The sequence below is a fragment of the Mytilus californianus genome, unplaced genomic scaffold, assembly GCF_021869535.1.
Source record: "Mytilus californianus isolate M0D057914Y unplaced genomic scaffold, xbMytCali1.0.p SCAF_2, whole genome shotgun sequence".
Classification (NCBI taxonomy): Eukaryota; Metazoa; Mollusca; class Bivalvia; order Mytilida; family Mytilidae; genus Mytilus; species Mytilus californianus.
In genome coordinates this window covers 1,011,679-1,024,722 of record NW_026262668.1, presented here as the reverse complement: position 1 = coordinate 1,024,722, position 13,044 = coordinate 1,011,679, and positions in this window count along the sequence as shown.

The following is a 13,044-nucleotide window of genomic DNA, read 5'->3' as shown; positions in this document are numbered from 1 at the left end:
GATCTGAATTTTAACCAGATTGCCCGATGACACAAAAAGACCAAAGAACATCTAGAAGTAAACATACGTGTCTACATTAATTGACAAGCTTTTATAAATACAAACTCTAAATTGAATTTAGTCGATTAAAATGTGTATGTATTTGATAAAGACTACGTAAGATATGCAACACTTAATTCTCAAGAGGATAAAATTTAATGATAAAACTTAAATGTCTTTTTTTTTATATATATATACCCATTTTCGAGTGCGTGTTCAAGTTTAATGAAGACCATTATACTATTTCTTATTCAGGACCAGTATTCCATACTCGTGTATCCACCCCCCCCCCCCCCCCCACCCCCACCCCCCCCCCCCCCCCTCAAAAAATTGCACTGACCAGACATTGTTATACGCAATATGGCTAAAATGTCGACATCTACTTTTAGAAGTCGATTAGTCCTTTCACTGAAAGTTTCAGTTAAATTGGTATTATTGTTCAGCTTATATTAATGGTTATTCTCGCTATTATTATGTATGTGATAAAATTTTCAAGATGATAAGTAAGTCAAGTTTGGTCGAGATTGATGTAATGCTATATGAGGCTCAGTTGTAGAAGACCTTCCATATACCATTCCCACAAAGATTAGCTTTTACAGAGTAGATCAAAATATGCTTTTCAATAGGATTTTAATGGGAATTCTTCGACAAAAATGTCGCCATGTTTGCCACCAGATCAATAAAAGATGTGGAATATTTGTATCAATCCTCTAAAGTTTTATAACATTTTACCGTGTTGTTTCATAGGAGACAAATTCTTAAATTTTCCAATTAGAATCTTAGATTGCCTCTGATGACCATGTTTGTCAACCAATCAGAACCAAATGCAGATCATTCCTGTAAAGTTGATTAACATTGGCAAATTAGTTGAGATATATGATGTAGAAAATAGGATTTTCTATTTTTCAAAGTTTGCCACTGGCGGCCACGTGTTTCAGTCGATCGAAACCAAATCGAGAATTTCATAAAGGACCTATCGTATATCGTTTCAGTAAAATTTGGTATAAAAGGGCCTTTTGGTTTCAGATGTTTTGTTGGAAATGTAAATTCTATAACGATGGACGGATGACGGGCCATGATAACGGATTAGTGTTCACACGACTTTATTGGCTAAATGATTTGCAACGATTAATTATTTTGAAGATTGTCTTTCAATATTATACTTCCATGGTTTAAAGAAACCGCAACATGTATGTTATCTAGAAAAGTAAACGGATAAAGTAACAACATTGTTTACAAATGTTATTACAATCATGTTAATAGATTACATCTTTACAGTTTTTGAAAAACTGTCTTTAAGTCAGCGCTGTGACAACACTTGCCATATTCAGATGCTCAGTCTTCAAGTTTTAAACTAAACGGATGCTGCAATAATCTAATCAATAATTCCTAACTTAAAGATCTTAATAACTTCATAAAAATAAAAATAATAACAATAGACAGGGGCGGGTCCAGGTGAGGGTGTAATGGGCGTACGCCCCCCCCCCCTTTTTCAAAAAAAAAAAGAAAAAAAACTATCGTAATCTGCTAATATGGCAATTTATCATATTTGACAATTAATTTATGTTTTTTAGCAAAAAAAAGGTCCAAAAATTTTTTCGACTCGCTCCGCTCGGCGAAGATTTGATTCTACGCCCCCTCTTTCAAATATCCTAGAAACGCCCCTGATAGAGCGACACCGCCAGTGGAAGTAGCCACATAATACTGTTTTCTCATGCTTACTGACGACAAACAGAACCATTTGTACGTTCGTACTTGTAGCACTGCCAACTAACATTACATTAGTTTTTCATCACCTGTACCACATGAAACAATGGAATAAACCTTCAATAAAGTAAAATCTCTCACAGGTCAGTATATTTAAATTAATTTATTACTAAAATTAAATTTCATCAACTGATGCGTAATTAGACAGTCATCATGATAAATAAAATTGCTCTAATGAATATTAAATACTGTCATAATATTAAAACATATTAAGTTTATATCTTATGATTCACAACATAACCTACTCTTAGCACATGTTTGGGCAAAGCTAATGCTATAAAAATGACATGGCTTAAGTTTAGTTATTAAAAAACGTTTATTTCAGAAATAAGATTTATTCATCTTTATTCTCATTTATTTATATTTTTGAGCTCGGGGAGCATATATTATGTTTCAAATTATATTTTTTACGCATCTATGCGTTCGATGTTTTAAACAAATAATATCGTTCTTTTTCATTAGTTATAACTAAAATAATACTCTACCAATTCATGTAAAGTGAAACCGACATTCATAATTATTGTTTACATGCACTGGAAATATTTATATTAAGCGTGGGAGGTCATATACATATCTGTTGGTTCATCTTTTTATCAGTATGCATATATACATAATACATGATAATAGAATCTAAGGCACTTGAGGGTCTTTACGGTTACGCAGTCCTTTAGCAAACATGATAAAGGCTAATATTACAACGAAATCACATGTCAATTACTCTGTAATCGGTATACTGTTATGCTGATACTAGTGACATGTTTGTTTGAAGTAAAAAAAAGAAAAGTATTAACTTAAATCTAAACTTCTATTTGAACTATGAGATCTAAACTTTACAACTAAAGCCATCATTCTTTTCCCATTGTTAACTTTTGTATTCAATTTTTTGCAGCAACAATTTCGTCCTGTAATAATTATTACCAAATGAGGCCCATCACGGAATTTTTAATTGTCAGGAGCAACACGAGAGTTGCAATTTGTTGAGCAGAACCTGCTCCACCGTCCGATGGACATGAATTCATCCTCAGTTTTTTGTCGGGGTTCATATATGCTCAATCTTTAGTTTTCTATGCAGTATAATGTAGATTATTGTTTGTCTTGTCTTGTTTTATTTGGCCATGACATTGTCTTGCTTATTGAAGTTCTTCGAATTATGATTTTGATTGTCACCTTAGTATTTTATTTTATTTTTTACTTTTACTTTTACTCTTTTGTAATGTGACAGTTGTCATATCTTTTTCAAGTTAATGGGCACACGTGCGAGATTTCTTGTACATCCTCTTTTATTGTATATTTTTGTTTTGTACACATAGTTAAGCAAACCATAAGAAAAGGGTCAAAATGTTTAAAACCTTGGTTTTTTTTTTATCTAATCCATCTATATGATGTACCTATGCTAAATCTGAGTATCCATTTCCATGTGTTCTTCGTCTTTGATAGTTTTGTTATGTTTTTTTTTTTTGGAATGAATGTGCGTTTCATTTTGATTAAACTGACGTTTGATTGTTTCAGCACTTTGCTGCGATGTAAAATGGTTCGTAAGTTCCTTGTATCTTTTAATACATTTTTGTACCTCTTTAAACTATTGAAATAATTATTTCTGTTTGTGTCCGAACTATATGTCAACATTATGCATACGATGAAAATATTAAAAAGAACTATATATATATATTCATCTTTAATGGTCAAAGTAAATAGGACTTGCCGTTTCTAGGACAAGTGAGTGAAAACTAGTGTCGGGACTTCAATATCATAAATGAAAATATTAGACATCATAGGGTTTTTTTCAATTCTAAGTACCTAGTCTGATATAATTTAGCAGTTACTGTGTAGACCCTCAAACATTCTGGTGCAGTTGCCAATTATAATAGAGTGACGTGAATAAGTCACCTCCAGGTACGTTTGATTGACCGATAACAAACACGTGTATACACACATAGAAATTATGATTATTATGCACATTAATATTTCTATATTTCTAGTGTTTCGAATCTCCTTGTTATTTTATTTAGTTTGATACATATTCAATCGAAACAACAACAAAATTTCCTGTATATGTTATGAATATATTTTTAGAAATACCATTGATTTACACAAAGATGGCTTCAAATATAATTGGATATCCTGCATTTATCTTGCTTTACCATGAACTAAGGGGAAATTGCTTAAAGACCCCAGTACCTCCTTAATTATCAAAAGCTATCATTTTGCATCAACAATAATTATCATGGCATAAATTATATAATGATATTTAAAGGGGCATTAGCTGTCAAATTCATGTTCACCGATTTGACTTAAGTGCTCATATCTGATTTATATAGCATACTAAAACATATATCCAAATTATAATAAGTCTAAAATAAACAGTTTACGGTGCATGTACTCGATAATATGTGTCATTTTATTCTAGACGCCATCTAATTAACCATCGAGGTGACATCCGAAGACTGCCGACGGTCAAATAACCCGATATAAATATAATTATAAATATAAATAGACAGTGAACACGTGCAATTGGATTTTTCTAGGTCAGTTTGATTTCATATTAAAGGTTAAAACATATGTTAATCATCATTTTTACCTGTATAAGAATGAGTCTTTTTGTGGATCGAATCAGTCAACCAAATAGTTTACCATTGTTTCACTTTCAATGTGGACATTCTTTTCCTTAGAATAGCTCAACACGTCTTGTTAATGCGTAACACATCTCTAACTAAGGGGTTAAATTGAAGGTCACATGAATACGGATTCAATGAGGTCGAATTATTCACTTGCAAGTGAATAAGTCATCAACAATGTTTCTTATTTCTATATCTCGTAGCTAATGCCCCTTTAAATAGTTCTGATTTCCATTGCCGGACTAAATATAGTTGACCTTCTAAGTCATTGTCCATATAATTTCTTTTATATTTGTCTTATGTACAACCAAAACAAATGACTTACGGAAAGATGCGAGTGAAAGCCTAGAATGTGTTTCCCTATTTTACAGTTATGGGATGACTGCTTGTGACAGACCTGTCCTTTTTTATTTGAATTACATTATTATAATTATTACAGTGTAGTTTATTTATACTTGCCACTTACTATTGTTAAACTAAGAACTAATATGTTTTACGTTTGTTTTTACATATGTTTCTTATGTGGTACTCGTGTCTTAACGTCGTCAGGCACTTTATGAAATTTCGACTGCACTTACCTTTGTTTACTTATCCCGTAATTGTGATCCTAATTTAATGCTATGACTTTCCGATTCCATTTCCTTTATCCATTTCTACTAATTATGATATTAAAAATCGAAAAAAAAAAATAAATAAATATTGCTGATCTTCAAGAATATCCAGTGTTTAAAAAAAAAACACTCTCAAAAAATAAATGTAACTGTCATAAATCAAAATTCCCCTTCTAAGCAGTTTCAACAATTGTGTGAAAGGAGACAACGCCTCTGCAGCAATCCTCACATTTCTTTTATAAATTCACAGTCATAAACAATTGAAGATTTGAAGATTCTCGTTAAAAAATTGCGAAAGGTCTTGGATTAAAGTTATTCCATTGGTCAAAAAGACAGTATCATGGGATAAGGGAACATACAAGTAGTTAAAATGTCTTCTTTTGTTATCATGAATGTTGTTGATAATAAACAAATCTTACTTATGATCTCTTATCTATATTCAAGAATAATGAGATGCTATACCAATTATTAAATATCATATTATTTTTAAACAATGTGATACAATGTCGTTATTCAGTCGACTTTATGAGTGTACGCGTATCTTAAAGGCTTATTGTCACCATATTCTGTTCCCTCGAATGGATGAAGGTATAGATCATTAAAGGCATTTTCTGAAAATAAAATACATTCTCCTTCTCAAACTTTATACATTCCTATGTCGTATAAGCATTTAAAACAACCTAGTAGATGTTTATTTTCTTATTATACGTCAGTTACACCAGGCGTCAGTATAGAAAAAATATCCTTCAATTTTGACTGTGAAAAATCCAAGTTTAGTAATGATCGCTATAGCAATGCTATTACAGCGAACAGCGTCCAAGACCGAGAGATAAATAACTTTCTGAAAAGGGACAAAATATCGTTCAATTAAACGAAAGACTGTCGTCAGATCAATTACAATGCTCGTTTATCCTATAGTAAAAATTGGTATAAACGACATAAATCTTATAAAAAAATTCACTTGATTTTTATTTGAATAAATGAATGAATATTGTTAATATTTGTATATCACATTTTGAAAACATTGTTAACTCATAAATCAATTAAAATGTTGATTATACGGCCCTCTAGCGCTGATTTTTAGTTTGTTCTCAATTTGTGTGTTACAAGACTGTCCAAGGTTAGGAGTCGGGTTATGCTCTCAAAACATATTTGAACCCACACATTCTTCATGTGCCTGTCCTATGTCACGAGTTTGTTATTCAATGGCTGTCGTTGTTTACTGTCTGCCATAATTGCTTTTTTTTATTGTTTAAGCCTTAGAAAAGCATTTGGTTTTCACTTATGAGTTGCTTTGTAAAGCTTGGGCTTTTCATAGGTAACTGTACGGTAAGGGTTTTGTTCACTGTTGAATGCCTTACGGTGGCAGGTAGTTATTTATATCCTCGTCCGTTAGTCTCTGGTGGATAGTTGTCTCATTGGCAATCGTCCCCCTTCTTATTTTTATATACTAGACTAATGATTAATCTCGACACATGTAAACATGTCTTTCCCAAATAAGGACCATTGTCACTAGTTGTGTGTAGTTAAATCTTTAAGGTAAAGTTGACCTAAGATGGATTTGGCTATAATTTTTAGGTCCTTTTTGGTTTCGGTTCTTATACATCCTTGGCTCCCAAATATTCTGTTTTGAGCGTTTCTGATTAAGGTAAATCCAGAAAAGGCTTCGGACGCATGAAACAAGTGTTGTTTCATTTTTCAAGTTAGTGGGTTTTTTTTTAAAATTATTTATTGTGTTGATGTCAATTATTATGTAGTATTTCGTTGTTTTATTCGTAACTAAATCTTTGATCTTTTTAGCATAGACGCTTCACCATGAATTTAGACTTTATTGTTATCTCTAGATAGTGTTTGTGATATCGGATTGCTGTTTCATTGACCTGTTCCCCGCACCTCCTTTACTTCAAAAAAGACAATAGACATTATATATGCTGTATTGCTTTCTATTTGTTGAGTTTCCAATCAATTTAATAAAGATTAATTTATTTCTGTATTTACTCTTCATTATTTTTCTTTGTTTCAAGCCTTCGTTGACACGATCACAAAGATATTGACAATGACTCAATGGGTACTAAATATTGGCATAGGGTTGAAAAGTCTTTAATTAGCTACAGTCAAATAAATGATTGAAATCTGTGAAAGTAACTACAAATAATTTTATCATAGTGAAGCAACACTACAAAATTACTTTATGCACCAGGGAGGTTTACCTCACTCCCATAGGGTTTGCATTGTAAATTTTGCGTCAAAATCGGTAATTTGGTAAAAGACGAAAGAAAAGTATCTTCTTTGAATATAATTCTAAATAGAATACATTTCATTAGATATTTCCTAATTAAATATTTCTGACACATGGTTTATACAAAACCATCTCGTTGAATTTTATGTAAACGAGTTTCAAATTATAAATCTGGCATCTATGATGAGTTCTTAAGAAACCCCGGTCGATGCCAATGCTGGTGGACGTTTTTCTCAGCTGATCACCAGTCCAGTAGTCAGTACGGCTGTGATGACATGACATATTATTGATGCGGTCATTTTTTGTTTTGCAAAATAAATGTTAATAAAACGTAAAAAATCATCCAATACATCATTTTCCACCAGGCATATAGATAGAAGGCTTTATCCTGATTTGACTTTCTTTTTTTTTTTTGCTCTTTAACTTCCTAATTGATTTTGTCTTTTAACTATTTTGATTAGAGCTCTACTGATGAGTTTCGTGTAGACTAAAACACGTCTGTCGTATTAGATTATAAACCTGTTATCTTTGTTGATTATTAACATTTCTACATGTATGTAAATGAAGATCACATTTTATGTGATTTCAATGTTAATATGGCTAAATGAAATAAAATAAAATGCAGTCATTTTACAGGTTTACATTTTTTTGCAAATAGATGAATTGCATATAATGCATTTAAATTTTTTAGTGAATTAAAGAAAGGGATGATGAACATATGGTAAATCACACAACCCTTTTTACCGTGAGTATCACTTCATGCTAATGAACCGGGCAAAATTCATAAAAAGTTAATGAAAATTATATCAATATTTTTAACTTGTAGGTTAACGAATAATGGGGCGAAACCAATTTGCAGTTCTTGGTCTTATGCCTGGGGCATCAGGAGAGGAGATCAAGAAGGCTTTTAGGTCCCTCGCACTGCAATACCACCCAGATAAAAATAAGCATGCAGGAGCTGAAGAAAAGTTTAAAATCATGTGTGCAGCATACGACTTTCTCAAAGACGAGACAAATCGTCTATCACACGAGAGAGAATTGCGAGAAAATTTTGACCACAAGCGAAGACATAGAAAAGGACACAATGAAAAGCAATACACGTTTTCAAGTCAACAAGAAACCGATCCATTCGGACATTCACAGACGTTTGAAGACAGGTATAGACCAAAATTTTATAGAAAAGGATATGAAAGAACAAGCACAGACTCAAACAGCAGATCAAGACATGAAAGGAGGCATGAAAGAAGCAAACAGGAAACTAGCGGGGATCAAAAGTCAGAAAATAGTAGACGAGACTCTCAAAGGAAGAATAGAACAGACAACGAAGAGTTTAACCGGAGAGAACACAACAGGTTTATTCCAGGATTCATTTTCGAAGACTTCTTTTCTCTTTTTAGTGAACCATTTAAGTCTTTCGAGCAGGATTTCGGCTCGTTCCGTCAAAGAAGAGACCCATTCAGTGTGTTTCATAATTCGCACTTTGAGGATCAATTATTCGATAAACATTTTGAAGAACATTTTCATGTATTTCAAGAATTTGACAGGGAACCTATGACTCACTCATTTGGACCTTCAAATATTGAGGATATGATGAATGACTTCGAACCTTTTGCTGACGTTGGAAGGGATAGAGTCCATAGTCGGCGAAGGAATAAGCCTTCAAGACGAAATTATACTTCATTCCATTTTCGAGGAAACCCATTCAGAGACACACTTTAAGATGCTGCATTGAATAATCATTGGAAAAGACATAAACGGATAATTGAAATGATGCTAGAGTCATAACTAAAGAATTTGAATTTAAAACGTCTGATCATGTTTGCCAAAATTGCAAGTCTGTTAAACATGACTTAACATCTGCGAAAATATATTGCACTTTTAACTATTGTTATTCCTGATCAACATTACTTTGATATTAAAAGTTTATTTAAAGTGGAGTTCTCAATTTAAGCTAAGTATACAACGTTTTATTTCAAATTGATAAGATGCAATTACTTATACACACTCAAGATTCATTTCTGAAAAAAAATACTAGCAGTTAATATACAAGGTATAAAACTGTACAAAAAACCAACAAAATACAACAAAAATAACCCATACAAAACAAGATTAAAAATACAAAAAAAAAGTCATGAGTAATCTTCTAAGTCGTGTCAGTTTCATTACCTATACACTTAAGCCGCAATATCAAAACTCATAATAATAAAAATAGATTAACTAAATTCACTATTGGCGACATATTGGTTTTATTGTTGTTGCTTTCTAAACGTATATCAATGTTAGCATATTCGATACAAGAACACATTTAACAATAAATCAAAGAAGCAGGTTCTCTAAAATACGTTTGGGATGAATGGCGGGAAATTTTAAACTGTCAAAAGAAAAGAATATAGATGTTAGATTATCGTTGATTGCTTAATAAAAGCTTATTGGTTGCATAACCGAACCGAGAGAAAGTAACAATTAATTAAAAAAAGAGGTTCCGTAAAGTAGGTCGAAAGATGGTGTGTGTAAGTTAGAAGAGGATGAAATACATTCCTCCTACAATCTACCTATTATACCTAAATATTCTAAAAAGTTATTGCAGTGGTTTTCAAATGTGCAAAATATTAGGAACTCACCATCCATGAGCCACCGAAGTGAACGTCCACATTCCAACAGACTGTTGCTCCTTATCTTTACACCAGGCACAGCTCAACGGATTGTAGAATTATTAATTTTATACCACAGTTGCGCTTATGGTCAAGTTTGTTTTCGAATCAAAACAAATAAATACCATTGTATAACTGCTTTTCGTAATTAGTCATTATAAGGAATACTCAAATCCTACAGTTGGGAAAATAAAAGATAAATAACTATACCCTTGGTAATTACTTATTCCAAAGCGCTTCCAAATATACATTCAATTCTAAGAAAAAAATTTGAAATTCTCCATCAATCTAACAGGCTAAAGAAAATATTCCCTATCGTAGCATTCAAACTCGACAACAACATAAAAGACATCTTAGTGCACAAGATGCACAATTTACTATTTCATAAACAGACTAATGGCTGTGGACCATAGGGGAAAAATTGTGCATTATGCTCAAACATTAATGAGACCAAGGTATTTTGGGACAACACCGGAAAAGAATATACCATTCAGGGACAAATAACTGTAAAACCGCCGGCGTTGTCTTTGCAATTAACTGTACAAAATGCGAAAAACTTATATGTGTAGGATAAACAGGTGATACACTATATCAACGCGGATGCTATTGAACTTTTCAAAAATTAGAACAAACAAAACCGACGATCCGATAGCAAACCACTTCATTGAACATAATCATTCGATGAAAAATTTAAAAGTTACCGCCATAGAAAGAGTATTTGGAACAGAAATTTACAGAAAAACAAAAGAAGCCTTCAAAATAAAAAAAATTAAAAACTTTAGAGCCTGATGGACTCAACACAATGTATGAACGATAGTGAAAATATTTTATAAAAAAAGAAAAAAACGCGGCAAATGAACGTCATAGTATTAATTATAACGTAATGTAACCAAGTGGTGTAGTTGTTGTTTAAATGTTGCAATTTATTCCAATGAAGAAAGCCACAATGGCCGAAACGTATGGAATTTGGTGTTATAGTTTTTATTATATAGTTTTTATTATATAGTTTTATAATCAGAATAGGTTGATAAGATTCATTTTACATCATGATCATACTGATGAAGGATATCTGTTATCCAAAATATTTATAGTTATTTCTCATTTTATTGTTATTTTTTGGTGATGTTGTACCCTTTAAGACTGGTTATATATTATATTTTGTAGTGTACTGTATCATAATTATATGATCCATCGCCCCGTAAGATTTATCGTTGGCTATTATTCAGCCATTTCATCACTGAAGAGACATTAATTGTCGAAATCCGGATATGGTGTACACAAATCTTTGTTTGCGGTATACCATCTTTGCCGCAAGTTTATTGTTTTCTGTTTGGTATTAAATTTATAATTAAGATCCATTTATTACACCTTGTGATCCGTTTATTTGGTAATCGCCAATGACAGTCAGCAGGGTTTAAGAACATTTCTTCTTCGACCTGCTAGTCAAATGCGTTTTGTTAAAATATACTTTTTCACTTTTTTGTTTTTTTGGAAAATGTTGTTTGTGCTGTATTTAGACCCCTCTAACAAGTAATTTGTTTTGCATGCACACGTATAAAAATTGCGGTTTTTATCCAACGCAATCATAGGTTGGAATATTGTTTTCAATTTTGATTTGTTTATATTTTTTCGTTTTGGCTTGTATTATATTTGCCTTCGGGTTTATATGATCCGCTCATCCTATTTTGACTCCTCAAAATTCAAGAGTCTATCCTAAATTGAGGTAAATTATATGGCCTTCCAAATACCGTTTCGATTCTTAACATCACTGAAGAGACATTTATTGTCGAAATCCGGATATGGTGTACACATTTTTGCACCTCATGTTTGCGGTAAACCATCTTTTCCGCAGGTTTATTGTTTTCTGTTTGCTAATACATTAATAATAAGATCCATTTTGTTACATCTGGTGATCCGTTTATTTGGCAATCGCCAATGGCAGTCAGCAGGGTTTAAGAACATCAGTTGTTCGACCTGTTAGTCAAATGCGTTTTGTTAAAATTTACTTTTTCACTTTTTTGGTCTTCTGGAAAATGTTGTTTGTGCTGTATTTAAACCCCTCTACCAAGAAATTTGTTTTGCATACACACGTATAAAAATTGCGGTTTTTATCCAACGCAATCGTAGGTTTGAACGTTGTTTTCAATTTAGACTTGTATATATATATATTGATATTTTAAAACATTTACACACATTCATCATTTGTATACGTTTCTAAATATGTAATCTTCTGGGCAAAATGTTGCTAGATGACATACGTACAGAATGCGAGTATGAAATCCAAAGACAAAAAGGGTACTGCAGACACTATATAGATCGTAAAATCCAAAAAAAAATTCAAAATTAAAGCTAAGAAGTGATACATGATTATTTTTGGCTCATATGAACTCTTTCTGGGTTTAGCTTGCTGTTCGGTGTGAGCCAAGGCTCTGTGTTGAAGGCCGTACTTTGACCTATAATGGTTTACTTTTACAAATTGTGACTTGGATGGAGAGTTGTCTCATTAGCATTCATTCCACAACTTCTTATATCTATCTATGCATAATATATGTATTCTTAAATCTGAGTATGAGTAGGGTAATTTACTAGAGTTTCTCATCATCGGATTTACATAGTTTTGAATTTTAAATTAAGACCAAGTGTAGGGCAAATTAAACGTTTCAGAAAATATTTTTTTAGTAAAATATCTGATAAGTTCATACATACTAAGTTTTACCATGTTTATTAGTCATTATGCTTAACGCCAAGGGGAGGTCATAGGAAGTAAATTTATAAACAAATATGCAACTTTTCTGTTTTAAACAGTTAGATTTTATTTATTAAACAAAACTTTACGCGTAATCTTTTAGATATTATTATTATCAGTTTGACGTAGGGATTTTTAAGGTAATAACTGCTAACATTCACTTCACTGTATAAACAATGAAAAATGAGACATTATTGAAATTACAGATTGTTCCTCTGTGTGAAGTGAGCACGTTTATAGTGCTCACAGTACTGTTCCCAACAGTGACTCAATAAAGTACATATGGTTTGGGAATAGAAATATATTCAAATCATAATTCTATTCCGACTTTTTTTAACTCACATATAGATATAAGGAGGTGAAGTACAATTGCCAT